The sequence below is a fragment of the Mytilus galloprovincialis genome, chromosome 2 (genome assembly GCF_965363235.1).
Source record: "Mytilus galloprovincialis chromosome 2, xbMytGall1.hap1.1, whole genome shotgun sequence".
Lineage (NCBI taxonomy): Eukaryota > Metazoa > Mollusca > Bivalvia > Mytilida > Mytilidae > Mytilus > Mytilus galloprovincialis.
This window is the reverse complement of record NC_134839.1, coordinates 79,845,281-79,863,544: the sequence shown is the minus strand read 5'-3', so window position 1 is coordinate 79,863,544 and position 18,264 is coordinate 79,845,281. Positions and strand designations below refer to the sequence as shown.

Sequence of the window (18,264 nt, the reverse complement as noted above, 5' to 3'; positions counted from 1 at the left end):
TAGCTTACACCTGAGTTGGTACTCAACATTAAGGGGACGACCATTAGACATGCTGAGTTAATTATTTTCAATACATTGCAAGTCAGGTAATTTATTTTAAAACTACCACAGAACAAACCATTTATTTTTGTGATTATCAAGGCTGAGTTATTTATTTTCAAAATCATCCTCCCCCCTCCCCCCCCTAGAATTTCAAATGGTCGTCCCCTAATTCAAGGATTGCTCAACATAGTATACTGAACCTAAAGTAAAATATACCCTAATTTAGTTTAAACAGTACTTATTAATAAAAAATTACAAGAATAAAGTATTACAATGTTACATCAAGTTCGGAAACAAGTTTGGAAAAACGTATATAAATTCGTCTCTGTAACTCTAGTAATCAATAATGTGATGTTAGTACTGCATTACTATATAGTCTATACGTGAGGTTATTTTACACCTCAAATGTAAATGTAAAGGTTACAATAACATGGATACAGTAATTATTTTAACACAACAAATGGAAGTTTTTAACGACCTTATTTTAACATAGGCGATAATGGTAATCTTTTTGGTTCCTCCGTTTTCACTATAAAAGAGCTTTCTAATTCTAAATAAACGACACCTATGGGTGTGAATAAAACGGCAAAACACATATGATGCCGAAGCTTTTTTGATAGAGAGATGGCATTTTTAAGGATGCTCAACGGTTCCAGAGTATTCGAAATAGTATGAATAAAGAAAATTTTCTAAATTTAGCACAGACAATGTTTCTCGTCGCAGAGGGTTTCAATCAAATTTCTCGCTTTTGAACCAAAGGCCAATAGTCATTTTTCACTATTTCAATTTGTTTTCTAATTACGAAGCCAGCAAAAATACATTTTAATACTTCTACCTGGTATCATGGGTGTAAACTATAGGTGGCGCCAGACATCTGTAATTACTTCTTTTTAACCTATGACCATGTACTAGAAAGAAGTAAAACAACAAAATATCAAACTCCAAGGATATTCAAATCTGAAAGTCCTTTATCAAATGAAAAAATCATAAGCTCAAACACATCAAACGAATGAAAAACAACTGCCATGACGGAAAATGGGGGAGACCTACCTTTCACCAGGCCTTTCAACTATAAGATAGTCGCATAAATAAAATCCATTATAATAACAACAATGGTTATCAGAGGTACCAGGATTATAGTTTAATACGCCAGACACGCGTTTTGTCTACACAAGACTCAACAGTAACGCTCAGATCAAAATAGCTATAAAGCCAAACAAATACAATGTGTGAACAAAACGAACAGACATAAAAGGTAAAAATGGCAAAATAAGGGTTCAGTAGTCAACATTATGTTATAATCTTAAGAAAAAGAAAAAAGGCATATATACAAGACACATAAATAAAAATGAAAGATAACAGCTTGTCAACATACCTAAATATAATCATAATTGAAAACGAACATCCATGCATAGTTTAAACCTACATTTTGAATATTTCGTTAATATGTATGAATTTGATAGAAGTCACATATTTTTAGTCGAAGATGCTCATAAAACAAATTAAATAAAATTACTTGTATGAAATTATATGCATGTAAGTTATATGTGAACCATTTTGCCGCAGTCATTCGTTAGAGATAATGGCAAATATAATTTATCAATGTTTCCCGCAAACGTGATGATACGTTGTGGCACTCGTACATGATTATTGAAGCTAGAGCAACTAGATGATATTGAGGTATAAGTTAACGGTTTGATCTAGCAATAATTATATTATATCTAAAGGAGAATAGAAATACAAGACTGAAAATACCAAGAGGGAAATTCAATCCCAATAAGTCGATAAATATAGTAACAATGCCGTGTCAAAAACAAAAAAGCAACAACAAACAAACAGCAGTCTACAGATTACAACATAGAAAACTATATACTAATTAGCACAAACCCAATAAAAACTTGGAGTGATTTATGAACCTCCGAAAGGGTAAGTAGATCCGTATTGCTATTCTAATAAAACATGGTGATGAGTTACTAGTATATCAATAGATTAAGTTTTAATTAGTACTTCAATCTTATCTTACCCTAGATACAACCGTAGACCGCCAACGTTCATAACCCTTTAAACTTGACCGACCAAAGTTTTGTTTAAATGAAAAACATTTTTCATGATAAAGAATGGACAATACTGGTAGCGGTGTCACATACATATTGTAACATCACAAAAGCACAACGAACAACACTTAAAACTAACATAGGATCCGCAGGAATAACAAAACGCCTTTCAAACAAAACTAGTGATGATCTCGGGTACTCAGGAGATGTATACTCAATGTGCAGGAGCTGCTTGAAAGTTGCTGCATAGATATGTAAAGTTGTACAAATCATTTCTTTTGTCATTAAAAAGTTGAACGTACAAAGGGAGGTAAACTCAACATCTCTTCTTTCCACACCAAATGTATTTAAAGTAAAACCATGCACTTGGTCAGGGTTAAAGAACATATCTGAAAATATAACTACTATTTAGAATGGACTATGTCGAGGAGATAACGACCGATCAAAGAGAAAAAAACAAGCGCAAAGTCAATAATGACGAGAGAATATTCTATGAAACATAGTTTTAAATGAAAGCTAAACCGCTTGGATAGCTTTAACCTAAAAGTTGAATATTTCGTTATACTTTTTTAGTTGATAGAATTCATCTATTTTCAGTCGAAGAACCTCCTGTCTGTCAAGTTATGTTCTCACACTTTTTGAAAACTAAGAATTAATTCAATTTCATTAATCAATAATAAGCTATGTGAACCAGTTTGCGACAGATGAAGTTATTCATTAAAATTATACAGTTACATATAATTCATTCATGTTTCGCTGTTGGACTGTTGCTTCATAGATATGAACGTTTTTTTTTAATGTGAAAATAATTCATCTGGCTTCTTTAATCTTCTTGTATTTTGACAAGTGTCTTAAGGAACTCTGTTTAATCTGAAAATAAGAAGAGGTCAGCAGGTAGAAAATGTGTCAATTACTTTTGTCAGTGGAAAGATACCCCGATGTTGTGTGCGCTAACGGATAGTTTCACAATAACCGCGAATCACGTTTTTGATTGCCGATAATTATAAGGAATCATTTGGAAGACCGAGTGATATAACTTTTGTTAAAAGGGGCTTATGTTACTAGATATACAATAAAGTTAAGAAAGCCGAATTCCCAAAGAAAGACAGAACAAACCTACATGTATTCAGAATTTCCTCTTTAGTAAGTGAAATGTTGGTATATTTTGAAACCTCAAGTGATTTTTAAACATCTTATTCCGTTAACACGCAGTTCATAAAATGTGATTCACATTCAAAAGTGATGCTGTTTGGGCCCCCGGGGCTTTATCTTGTCATTACTGAATTCTAAAAATAATTCAACCTACAGCAAAATTACACCGGTTGTGACTTGAACTTTAGCCTCAAATGTTTTCAAATGAAAAAAACATCTACAACATATGTTTGAAAATAAACTTGTAAATCCATGTCAGTATTTGATAAGAAAACTTATGCATATTTTAGTTCTTTTGTACTGCTATATGGAATGCAACCTACCGAATGAGACTTGTAACCGGGTATGTACTATCATAAGCAACACGAGGGATGCCACATATTGAGCAGGATCTGCTTACCCTTCTGGAGCACATGAGATCACGCCCAGTGTTTGATTGGGGTTCGTGTTGCTTTATCTTTGTTTTTCTATTTTGTGTTTCAGGGTTTGTCTGTTGGTCTGTTTTCTTTTTTAGCCATGAGTTCGAATGTCCCTCTGGTATCTTTCGCTCCTTTATGTGTGAGTTTTTTTTTATCAGGCTTGAATTTAGAACAACAAAATATCTTCTTATAGACAATCCTACTAAGTGTAATTATACTTTATATATGAGAAAAAGTATTTCATTCACTGTAAAGTTTGCATCTGAAATGCCAATTCATGACTCTAATATAGCTTCATTATGACAAATAAAAATAAAATAAAAAATGTTTCATTACATTGCACATAAGTGACAATGTTTCTTACCATGTCCTCATCTGTCCAAAAAGTATCATTCCGTTGTACATGTTGTATGTTGTATAGGCGATCCAGTAGTTTGTCATAGTTTGAAAACTTAATGCAATATAATTATGTACCTCTCACCATCCCATTTAAGAAAGAAATAGGCTAGCAAAAACGGAAATAAGGTACATATAAATAAGAACAAGATAGAAAAAAAGAACAGCCACATTTTCTTCATATTTATATGCCAAATACTGTACTAATGTAAATTAAAAATATCTGTTAACTTAATTTCTTCATAATACATTCTGTGTGTAATTAGTAGTGTTGACATAGTAAGCAATATATTCGTAAACAAAATATTGTATACCTTTATTATAAAGGCCTAAAACATACAGTTTACCTGAAGAGGCAAATGATAGGAATTAGAACGTCGAACATACATAATCTGACACGGATACAAAGGGTACGTCACCCTTTTTATTTTGAACTATTAAGTGTGCGTCATTAGTTTTGTATTGGTCATTCATTTGTGTCCACCCTTTAAGTAACCGATAAGGTGGATGGATAGCTAATAGCGCTACAAACTATGTATTGACCGAACTAACTTTCAATCAAGGTAAATTTCTGTTTTGTTGATTAAATAATGTAGTGACCTATTTATATATATTTTACTTTATGTATTTATAGGAGTGTGTACTGGAAGTTCATATTAGTTGTCGTCGCTGTTACTAGCTTTACATTGATTAATATGTTCTTAAAACACATATATGTTTATTTGTGTTATTATTACAGTATGATGTATGCACATTACAATGTGTACTGTTATACACATCTCGGTTTTTTATTTGTTTGTCATGTTCAGGTAAACATGTAAACAAATGATGACACAATGGAGATATGGTGTAAATGTAGATATAGTCTAAATGCAGTACAGGAAAGCATCAGACTAAAGTTCGGCTTCCAATATGATTTTTTATCTTCCTTTATAGTTCGTTCTACCCCCGTTTGCCAATTTGATTGTTTTTCTAAATTCGTATTTATTTAGCCTCAACGTCATTACATGTACAAGTAGCATCAAATTTCTTTCATTCATAAAACTTTTATTACGAAAGAGTTTAAAAGTTATTGAAAACTTTGATGTATTACTTTTTAATAACCTTGTTATTTCCTCTAATTATGGGATCACTTTGAAAATTATTACTCTATTGTCCATATTTCCACATATTATACAAGTTCAAGTTCACAAATGCTATTGTCAATCACAGACGCCCGGTACACCTACATGGGTGTCATTCGGTTTAACGAGAGAAACGATCGTGAAGGAATATCTAACGGCGGTCAAGTCGTGAAAGTTCTGGTAACGGATCGTGAAAGACATTTAATCGAGAAGACATATGAAAGGTCAATAAATATTATAATTTAATTAATTACACAGACAAATTAATGACAAAATAAAACTGTCTATCAAAATGGTTCAACATTATGATCAGTATGTGAGAATATCCAGTTTTAAAAGTACATAGTTATTACAAAACAACAAAAGGCAGATTGCTTCTCGACATTTCAATGACATAAAAAATGTGAACAAACATGATTTTTTCACAAATTCGACTAGAAAAACTACTTTTATCCGAATAAGGACATTCTATTTGAATTACTCAAATAGTTCTCATAGTTATTTTGTATCAACATAATCTGAAACTTGGCAAATTAAGAACTATTTACACAAAAATTGATTTTTCGGATCGTGAAAGATAACGTACCGCATTTTTGAAGATCGTGAAAAGTATCGTAAAAGATCCGATGCTGCGAAAACGTTCAAATTATTCTTCAATTAAATGATAATTAATATTTGTTATTGGTATTGAGAAAAGCTAGATAGGACAACATCCTCAATAGGTTTAAGCATTTCAAAGTATTAATATTTTCAGAAATGAAATGTAAAATAGTTGGATGATTGTAGAATGAAGCTTTTTATTGTCATGTGAAGTACTTACCTATCACGAGTTATAGGATACCCACATTTTATAAACTACATGTCTGTCAGACAGGATTCACCTGACCCCGAATTTACCTGATTTTATGGATGAAGATTCATTGTTGTGGTGTCAGGTCCGTATCGCGGATTCATTAAGCTTTAGGATAAGTAAAATTACAAAAATACTGAACTCCAAGGAAAATTAAAAAAGGATAACTATCTGTTGTTATGATTGTAAGGTGTAGATTTTTTTTACTTCTACAAGGTTTTAAATAACATCGAACTCATTATCATGCATCATTCGGCAATGTTTGTTTTATTTTGTTTAGCCTTTTGGATATATACCTGTATGCTATAGCACCAAGGTAATGCGTGTATGATGTACATGTCTGTCTGCATGTTTCATATATGACCATGATGACGTCAATTGTATTTGATATATTGAATGATAGTAAGATGTCTATGTCTGACTGTCGGTCAGGGTTCATATACTTTTGACCTTATGTTCCGAATTAATTGGCCAAGCATAACTTTTAATTTGTTAGTTTCTAAGGCACTGTAAGGATCGGAACACATTTATTTGGTGTACGGGATATTTGTAGAGATCTGTATGGCATGGTTCATCTAATCCTGAACTCTTTTTATGAAACATTGACAATCTTAAGCGCATTTGACACTTCTAGGAAACCCCTTGATATTATAGAAGTTCAACAAATATACTATCATATGTAAAGAAGACGAGACATTACAGCATTTGCGATCTGGTATTCTATATTCTCGTTCAAGACCGAGAGTTGAAATCATTCCTCAGTAAAGGACCTAAATATCGTCCCCCTTCAACTATTAATTGGAATGAGTGTCGTGATATCATCCACGACTCACTCCGTACTTACTGTTTGAAATGGATAAAACGGGAAAAAGCTGACAAAAAATCTTTGGACTTTTAAATTCAGTAATAAACATTGTTGATATACGTATTCAACATTTTAAAGAACATTTTACTCTTAAAAATAACCACAATAAACCTATTACTCGTATCAAACATAAACTAAAAGAACTAGCCAAGGAATTTGTTTTTGTCCCGGCCGACAAAGCTGCTAATACTATTATTATTGTTTGACGTAACTTTTACATTGAGGTTCTACAAAAAGAAATCACCAATTAACCAACATTCCAACTGACTCCATTTTCAGAAAACGACATCTGTAACAAACATAAACTTTTAGCTACCGCTTTGCAAGCAGAACCAAAAACAATGAAAGTCCCAACTATGTATTGGCTTCCGAAACTACACAAAACACCTTACAAATATAGATTTATTTCGTCTTCAAGCCATTGTTCCACTACTAAATTATCTATTCTTCTTACTAGTACACTTGGTACAATCAAAAACCTGATAATAAATTGTTCAAATAAAACCTTCGAAAATAGTGGAATTAATTACTTTTGGAGTGTCAAAAACTCGTTGGAAGTACTTGATAAATTGCATGCTTATATTGGTGATTTTGAATCTGTTCAAAGTTTTGATTTTTCTACCCTATATACCACATTGCCTGACATTCTCATTAAGAAAAAATTCACACACCTAATTAAATGTGCATTTAAAAAGTCAGAATGTGAATATATATGTTCAAACTCTTTTAGGTCATTTTTTAGTAGCAATAATCAAAAAAAAACTATGTCAATTGGACATGCTTTGATACTATATCTGCTCTTGAATTTTTACAAGATAACATTTTTGTTCGCTTTGGAGATTCCGTATATCGTCAGGTTATCGGAATTCCAATGGGGACTAACTGTGCACCACTTATTGCGGACCTGTTTTTGTATTGCTATGAGTTACAATTTATGACAAAAATCAGCAAAGACCCATCGAAACAACATCTGATACACAAATTTAATAATACTTTTAGATATTTGGATGATATTTTAGCTCTCAATAATGACGACTTCAGTATGTATACTAAAGAAATTTATCCTGTTGAACTTACTTTAAATAAAGCTAATACTAACAATGACCACTGCCCTTTCCTCGATCTTGATATATATATATCATAAACGGAAAGCTTAATACTAAAATTTATGATAAAAGAGATGATTTCTCATTTCCTATCGTTAATTATCCATTTTTAGATGGTGACGTTCCCTTGTCACCATCTTGCGGAGTTTATATATCTCAACTTGTACGATTCGCTCGTGTATGTAACAATGTTGTAGATTGGGATTCCCAATGCTCTTCAACTTTGTACTTGTTTGGCTTTATAAATATTTTGATACGAGCGTCACTGATGAGTCTTATGTAGACGAAACGCGCGTCTGGCGTACTAAATTATAATCCTGGAACCTTTGATAAATATTAACGAGAGAAATTTATGTATTACTGAAAAATTATTACACCAGGGTTTTCGATATCACAAACTAGTCAAAACATTTACTAAATTTTATCATCGGTATCAGGACATCATTTGTAAATATAGCTCAACATGCAGACTTCTTATACGTTCAGGTATTTCACATCCAATATTTTATGGAAATATTCTTTATAAAGCACAAAAATGTCAGTATTCACCTCAGAAACTAACAAAACCTTTAAATAGACTTATTAAGAAGGGATATAGTTACGATACTGTTGTCAGATCATTAAAGATTGCATATTTTGGCGTTAATATTGATTCACTTATAGGGTCTTTGCATCGGAACTAAACACATTTTATTCTTAATAAACCAGTTGTTGGCATGACACGGGTTATGTTCTTCTCATATATGTTATGATGGTATGATACTAAACCCCTCACGGGGAGGATTGTGCCTGATATTCATATGATGAAGACATAATTTTTCAATCAGTTTAATTGAGGTCCGGAGCTGGCATGTCAGTTAACTGATAGTAGTCTGATGTTATTTATGTATTATTGTCATTTTGTTTATTTTCTTTGGTTACATCTTCTGACATCAGACTCGGACTTCTCTTGAACTGAATTTTAATGTGCGTATTGTTATGCGTTTACATGATAAACTGAAACATGACCATTATAGGTATAAAAAGCGTGTTATTTGTAATTAATTTCTTAGACAGGCATTGCTCCTTTTGTGTTTTTTCATTAAGTACTGCATATCTTCTTTATTTTATTTCACAGTTTTATTGAGGGAGTTAAACCATTTTGACAGACATATTTTTTTTTGTTCGGATTTGTTCCGCGTTTTGAAAATTAGGCGATTTTTTCAAAGATTCTGAACTAAAATTTACATTAAATGTCTTTCACGATCCGTTACCAGAGCTATCACGATCGTCTCTCAATACTTGACCGCCGTTAGATATTCTTTCACGATCATTTCTCTCGTTAAACCGAATGACACCCGTGACCTATAATAATCAAGTTTTAAAAATTTGTACAAATGATTACAAGAAATTGATTGCAATTAAATCTCTGAATAAAAGAATAGAAAAGAAAAGTATTTTTTGTTAATTATGTGTTTTATATTGATCCAAAACATTTAGAAAACTAGATTTAAATATTCTATTTGCTGGTGCTGTAATTAGCACCTAATAACAAGCACAATTTGACAACCACGTTTATTATAAAAGGATGATTAAAATTTTCTTATACAGACCGATAATATTGGTCAATTCGTCCGAGGTGGTAATATTTGTAGTGCTATTGATATGGATCATTTTCAAAAAATTTTGAAATAGAAAAAAAAAATATTTCAAGTTACTTATTCAAACAACCCTCTACATAGGTAAATCAAAACAAACGGTACTTTAAGAACAACATATTAAAAGATGCAATCTTAATGATGTCATACAAGAATCTTGAAACATTTTTTGATCGGTGGTACAATATTTTGTGTATCCTGTTACCATTTTCTAAAGAAACTTTGGGTTATTTAGAAAAGGTTTAGATAAAATTTTAAGCTTGTTTTACGTAGCCAATTAGATGGTTTTCAAGAAAAATAAACTTCTATATATATTCATTCTGTAAAATAATAGATTGTTTTCCAATTTTCCAGGTTGTACTGAAAAATGCCTCTTAAAATTGGTTTCAAAGGTTGTAAAGATTACCACCAGTAATGCAAGTCTAAGATAGCAATTTATATTGTTTGGCATTTTTTTTTCTTCGCCCTTTTAAATAAACCCAACATCAAGTAAATCCCTCATAAGTTAGTTTACTTTTCTCTTTATTTCATTGGTAACAGGAATGTACGTTTCTGATATATCACTATATAAAAGTCTATCCTGTTACCTTTTTGTCTATCCTGTTACCGATATCAGTATTGCACCTGCAAATGCTTAATTGGGAAGATTTTTAAATTTTAATTTACTTTGCACTTTTGAAATCAACGCTGACTGATTCAATATTCATAGGGATAATAATTTAACGGCTGATTTAAGTAGCGGTAACAGGATGGACATGAACCTCCCGTACGCTGATTGAATTTAGTTTGTAGATAATATGTTACATACAATGATAAAGAAGCTACGATTTTTCGTTAGAGTAATAATTAACTTTCTTAAAAAGTCCCTATTTCAGATATCATGGCGATCAGAAAATCGGAAAAAAAATCATTTGAAATGGGTTTTTCTGACACGGTACACACACAAATACCCCCAAAATCGGCCTTAAATGAAGTTTAATCTTATCAAAATAGATGTAAGGTGTGTTTATTATTAATGTTCTGAATCACAAATCCGACAAGCTTTCATTTAAACCATTACAACTGAAATTTCCATTAGAAATAAAAAAAAATTAGCATGAGTGTACTGAAAATTCGACATTTTTTGAAAATGACCCACATAGTGTCCTGGAGACTTTGTTGTTGCAGTTTGTTTTGTTTTGCTCAGGAGACACATCACCATGTAAATAAAGCTCGTATAAAGATATACATAAATCCATTCGATGCTTTCGAGGCATTAGATCTTTAGAAACCTGATTAGTAGCCTTATTTTTTAATTTTGCTTATTGTTTCTGTTCACGATTTTGATATTTTGACTTTGCATTGCGAGTATTGCATGTATACTAGGAGACTCTTACTGTCTTCATTCGCACCTATTCTTGCTCCATTGGTAGTTTATACTGTTTCCTCTGATATTTGTGTTCTCCATTTATTTGTATTTATTCAAAATACTTGTAAACTTTCATCAAAATATAACTTTACATATTTAAGAAAGACGATACTTTCCTTGATTGCGAAGTTGTGAATACCATAAAACACAATTTTTCAATTCGAGGTGGAAAATTATCGAAACAAAACGTCATTTCCGGTGTTAAGTTCAACAAATAATTGCTAAATATACATTGCTTGGTAAATTAGAGAATTTCTTATAGTAAAGCGAAACATTGTTAAGAGTAAAAAAGTTATTGTATTTCACTCATAAAATTACGTAATTCTGTGTCATGTTTAATAGTTTTATAACAATTAATGATATTTGAAGTGAATCAATAGCGTACGTCAGCAAGAGGAAAAATACATTCGTTTATTGAACTTCCGGGTAAGTTGCTTTTCTAATATGCGATGTAATATTAAATTTAAATGTTTGAAGAGGTTGGATTTAATTGGAGTTGAGATCAAATTTTATATAAATAACATGTGGTTAAAGTTTTTGAAATTGTTTCATTATACATAGAATAATACGTAAGAAATAGTTGTCTTATGCGCATAAACAGGTCTAACAACACTCCTGCAACACCTAACTTCCATGACCCAAATGTTACTAAATACCTTTTTCCATTTCCAGTATATTGTTACCATATACAAATTACCAAACAACGGTTTGGAGAAATAATTGGTACAACCAAAGATTTTGAAACCTCAATTAATTTATACTTAATTTATTTGTCTTTTCAATATCAAATGGTCTTGTATATTTGTAGCTGAATATCTAAATACTAAGTTATCAAAAACTGCCTATCTTTAACCAATTCTTGTTTACATATTCTCTTTATATGTCGATATCACTGCCATTTACGTTATTCTATGTCGATACACTAATGATTAAAGCTGTGATTGTGATATGAGCTTGTATATTGTTTCAATATTATATTCTTAATCAAATTTTGAAACAATTATTCCCAATTTTTTTTTTTTTTTTATGTATTTTTCCCTTTTATATGTACGCTTTAAAAAATAAGTGCGTGGAAAATTGTCTATTTGTATAATTGTATGTCAAAAAAACCCATTAATATACTAATAACTGTTAATCTGAATGAAAAATAATAAGTAATGCGATTATATGCTTACCATGCTTTTCAGTGTTTGAAGGTCTAGTAATTTTTAAACAAAACAAAAAACGTTTGAAAGACTCTATATTTTTTAATGTATGTCTCTTTCTTCTTTAACAGATATCCTAAAAATGGTATAAGTGGGTCAAGTTTCAGACAAAATGGTGCCTCCTGAGCTGAAAGATCATGTCATTAGAAAACACAACTGCTCAAACGACTACTGCGCGCGCAACACTACCAAGTACGTATCAAGGTGTTCAGGGTAAAATTCTGGCCGATTACAAACGAAACCTAGCTATTGAATTAAATTTCTACAATGACTGTTGGCTTTATTTATATTGTACACGAGAATTACTTTTTTCCAAAGGTCTTTATCCTCACTATTTTTGTTATCCTTTTATAATATGACATAGATTTAAATTAATTTGTTTTGTGCAGCATTATTATACAATTTTATAAAAGTCCATTGATATATCACGGAAATAAACGGATTCCTTTTACCCAAATTAATTTATTAAAATTGATTTGAAACACATCCAAATCACATTATGGACATTTAGATAATACTTCAACTACTTTTACCTTAACGTTTGTGTTTGTGTTGCTATTTTTAAAGTATCAAGATAATGCACACAGGAGACTCGCCTTTAATATTCATAACAGCATGCATTAACTTGTGTATTTGCCGACGAGTATTTAATTAAATTATCAGATTGTATGAAATACCTCTATATTGAGATAAAAAGTAAATATATAATTCAATATAAGGTTGCAATTCGAAAACAACAAAAGCACTGTCGATGATGCGAACCAGATGGAGAGCCATCACTAAAGGATATTCTCGCAATTAATAACGGTTGAAATGGAATGACTGAGAAAACAATATCAATAACTCGAGTGAGACAAATAATGTCCAAAAGGGACAAACAAACAAATTTTTATAACAATAACCATAAAACTAACCACAAAAAGTAAAATCACAACAATAAAACTCCGAGGAAAATAAAAAAAAAAGAAAGTCTCTAATCAAAAGGCAAAATGAAAAGCTCAAACACATCAAATGAATGGTTAAGAACTGTCATATTCTTGAGAGAATATGAAGAGAGTAATGAATTAAACCTGGTTTTATAGCTAGCTAAACCTCCCACTTGTATGACAGTCGTATCAAATTCTCCATGATATTGACAACAATGTGCGAACAAAACAAACAGACACAAATTTACCGTTATCTTGATGATATTTTTTCGTTAAATAATCAAGAATTTTCTAAATATACTGCTGAAATTTTCTCCAAAGAATTTACTCTGAATAAATCAAATTTATTCGATACTAACTGTCCTTTCCTGGATTTAGATATTTCGGGTTTTAAACGGGAAACTCCACACTAAAATTTACGACAAAAGAGACGATATTTCGTTCCCTATTGTTAATTTACCATTTTTAGATGGTGATGTTCCTTTGGCACCATCTTACGGTGTTTATATTTCACAGCTCGTTCGCTATGCCCGTGTCTGTTGTGACGTTTTTGATTTTGACGAACGCAATCTATGTATTACTGGTAAATTATTAAACCAGGGATATCGTTACCATAAATTACTTAAAACCTTTACTAAATTTTTCCATAGATATAAAGATTTGGTTTTGAAGTTTGGTTGTACCTGTTGAAAGCTTATTTCAAACGGGATAGCACATCCTCATTTTTACGGAAATGTTGATAACCGTGTCCGGAAATTTAGAAATGATCCATGTAAACTCGTCGCTTCTTTAAATAAACTTATTCTAAAAGGTTACCTATTCAACACTGTAATAAGATCATTGAATATTGTTTTTATTGGTATAAATATTGATTTTTTTATCAGTAAATTAAAAGCTAACTAAATATTACTAGTATGTTTTATACATATACATATTCATGGATCTACAATCTGTCGATACCTGTAACTTGGCATTGCACAAGGTCATGTTTTTCTCTGGCTGTTTATGACGTCTTTACCCTAAATCCATTGAATGTTGGATGTGTACGGGATGATAGTTTAGTCTTAGATGCATGATTTTTTTTATTAGTTGTTAGTGGCTTTGAACTAGCTGTTAGATAACTGCGAGTACTCTCAGATCTTTTATTTGTGTCTTTTTGTGTCGGGATGTATAAGTACCAAGCCACGTCCACTTGTATTTTTGTTCATCTGATGAGTTAAGCCTTTTCAACTGATTTTTATAGTTCGTCCTTATGTTGTACTGTTATACCACTGTCCCAGGTTAGGGGGAGGGTTGGGATCCCGGTAACATGTTTAACCCCGCCACATTATTTATGTATGTGCCTGTCCCAAGTCAGGAGCCTGTAATTCAGTGGTTGTCGTTTATGTGTTACATATTTGTTTTTCGTTCTTTTTTTATATATATAAATAAGGCCGTTAGTTTTCTCGTTTGAATTGTTTTACATTTTCTCATCGGGGCCTCTTATAGCTGACTATGCGGTATTGGCTTTGCTCATTGTTGAAGGCCGTACGGTGACCTATAGTTCTTAATGTCTGTGTCATTTTGGTCTCTTGTAGACAGTTGTCTCATTGGCAATCATACCACATCTTCTTTTTTTATACAATAGGAAAAAATGATAAATATAGGTGTACAACAGTCAACATTGTGTTATAAACTTAATCACTATAAGAACAAATAATTATGTTTTAAAGAGAAACAAAAATTCATAAAGACAAAGCACATTAACAAAAATGAAACACAGATATACACAAAAATTATCATAGAACAATAAAACAATGACGGAATGTAGAAGTACAGATTCACGTCGAATGGATATCACTAAAAACCAGACCAAACAGAAAAAGTAATATTCATAAAAACAAATAAAAGAATACTATTACTCGTCATAAAGATGAAAAACAACGTAAGTACCCAGAATCTATATATACTTTAAAACCGTCGTGTATTATTTGTGAAGTTGATACGGAATATTATTTATCAACAATGTCTTGGTAACTTCAAATGCATTTTTTTAGAAAAAGGACGAGACGTTCTTTGACATACCCCTGGTTCATCAACTTTCTACTCTGACATTGGTGACGTTTTGGCAACATGAACCAAATAAAAAAACCGCGGATCACCCCATGTCATGCGAAATGCTCACTCTGTAGTTTAAATGATTGAATTTATGAAATATTTTTTCAGATACTAAAGCACCAGGTTCCTATGGGATCGATACAGCATCAAAAGAAGCTATTAATTTTGTCCTTTGGGGAGCTTCAGGATTAGCTGTGTTAATTTTATTTATTCGGCTGATCATATCCGTTGTCCATAGATTTCGACGACGACACAATGAAGGTGTGCCGTTCTGTAAGTCTTTTAAAGTGTCTTTTCTCTATGAAAACGCTGATATTACAATGAAAAATATTTATAGAAGAAAACATAAAATAAACGAACGCTAAAAGCAGAATAGGTGTGTTCCATACATGTATCAAGAAGTCCAATGTTTTAATTCTAATTGTCTCTTCTAAAATTTCATATTTTTGCGTTTACAAAAGGAAAGTTAACATCTGAGAACAACGAAATATGTCACTGTGCGGCATAATACACACTATACATTCAGCTATAAAATGCAACGACATGACAAAATGAAAAACAATTCAAAAGAAAAACGAACTGCCTAAAATAAGCTAAATACTATAAAAGGAAAATAAATAATCAGTCAACACATACAACAACCATTGAATTACAGGTTCCTAACAAGGGACAGACACAAACGGAAAATGTAGGCTTAAATATAATTGTGAGTGCTCAATCCTCCCCTAATTTTCGACAGAAGTGAAACAGAACGACATAAGAACAAACAGTAAAATCATTTTGAAACAAGAATGTGTCCTCAGTACACGAATGCCCCACTCGCACTATCATTTTCCATGTTCAGTGGACTGTGAAATTGGTGTAAAAACTCTAATTTGGCATTAAAATTAGAAAGATCATATCATAGGGAACATGTGTACTAAGTTTGAAGTCGATTGGACTTCAACTTCATCAAAAACTACCTTGACCAAAAACTTTAACCTGGAGCGGGACAGACGGACGAACGGACAGACGGACGGACGAACGGACGGACGGACAGACGAACGGACGGACAGACGAACGGACGGACGGACAGACGAACGGACGCATAGACCAGAAAACATAATGCCCCTCTACTATCGTAGGTGGGGCATAAAAATTAAAATCACAAAAATACTGAACTCAGAGGAAAATCAATTCGGAAAGTCCATAATCACATGGCAAAATAAAATAACAAAACGCAACAAAAACGAATGGACAAGAACTGTCATATTCCTGACTTGGTACAGGCATTTTCAAATGTAGAAAATGGTGGATTGAACCTGGTTTTATAGCTAGCTAAACCTCTCACTTGTATGACAGTCGTATCACATTCCATTATATTGTCTTCGATGCTTGAACAAAACAAACATACACAATTTGAAAAGACTGGACTCATCCGATCGACAAAAAATATAACTAACAAACAAAATAAAATAAGATGTGATAAGAGAAATAACAGTGACAGTAAACTAGTTAAAAGGCAATTTAAACGACTAAATACAATACTTTCTTAGAATGAAATTAAGACTGATCTTGCCTTATTTAAATCTTTCCATGTAACGAATCACCGCATTCTCGACAGATAGCATAGTGGTGTCCACTATTGTATATCAGATACTAGTAAATTATTGTGAAATCATGAGTTTGAACGTTGTTTTCAATTTAGACTGGTATATAAATTATTGTGATATATTCAAGGGGGAAACAGCAGCAGATGTACATTACAAGATGCTCCGCCTCCAAACTATTCACAGATATCTATTCGCACACTGCCTCCAACATACAGCCAGGGTTGTAGAATAACACATTATCACCCGTCTACAGGAAATGTGTCACAACAGACGACATCGACTGGAAATGATGTACCGGTGAACGAAGCGTATTCGAGTTACATTGCTGACACTGACTTTACCGTTTCACCTTCAAATGATAACAATGAGACTATCGACGATGTGTTTGATGCTCCTACAAACACAAATTCCGAAACTGGTAATAATGTATGCCAAACACAAGTATCCAATGACAATAATAGCGACAACAGACAGTCGCGCACACATATTGAAAACGATTGAAAATACCCGCCACAAATGACAACATAGGTGAAAGCAAAGACTTTTGATATATAAATGAGTTCGCATAGAATAGCTACTTTATAGCAAAAGCACTATGAACGGGGTTTGTTATCAAAGAATCGTAACAAAAGAACGACAATGAATAATTAATTCCATGGATATAATCCAATATTAAACCAGCCTAAGCCAACACCATAGAAACACATGCCATAGATTTCTTGCCCTAATTATTTATATGATAGGTCATGCAGCATTGACGACGTGGAGTTGTTAAATTGTGTATTTTTTGCAGATGTTTAAGAGAGTATTTTTAGAGTATTTGTTTAGTGTTTATTGTGTATTTTGAGTCAGCATACATTTTTATACAATTTTATGTTATTTATCAAAATTTAAAGCGTATATATGTATGTTACTTGTGTTTGTTTACTGTCTGTAGCATAAACAAAACCTACGGTACTTTCATTCGTGATTTTATATCTGAATGTATAGTTTACATTATGTAAAAACTATTATATTTTGTAATTTGATGTATATTGTACAACTATTTTGAATCTTAGTTCTGAGCATCATTCAGAGCATTGATCTTTTAAAGCTTTGAACTACATTTGAAACTTATTCATGTATGGATTACATGATATTCTCACCACACAACGTTAGATAAATAGAGAATATCATATGGCTTTTTCAATATCGCATCCGTATCAACCCGAGACACCAATATAATCCCAAGAGCTCTGCTCGAGGGATTATATTGGTTGAGGGTTGATATGGTGTGTGATATTGAAAAAGCCATATCATATACACTTTATTATATACATATTCCTGAAGTAGATGTTTTTTATGTAACATGACGTCATACAGATTTTAGGTTTGACATGACGTCATACAGA

At 32.0% G+C, this 18,264-nt stretch overlaps 1 long non-coding RNA gene across 2 annotated transcripts; it reads left to right on the top strand.

The window, feature by feature from the left end:
• The first annotated feature begins 4,484 nt into the window (after nucleotides 1-4,484).
• LOC143064512 (uncharacterized) lies at nucleotides 4,485-17,448 on the top strand. Of its 2 annotated transcripts, none has more exons than XR_012975265.1 (4): nucleotides 4,485-4,626; nucleotides 12,330-12,450; nucleotides 15,390-15,554; nucleotides 17,001-17,448. It is a non-coding gene; the product is annotated as an uncharacterized LOC143064512 (long non-coding RNA). The 2 variants fall into 2 exon arrangements; XR_012975266.1 differs by lacking the exon at nucleotides 4,485-4,626 and adding an exon at nucleotides 11,340-11,479.
• Nucleotides 17,449-18,264: the final 816 nt, after the last annotated feature.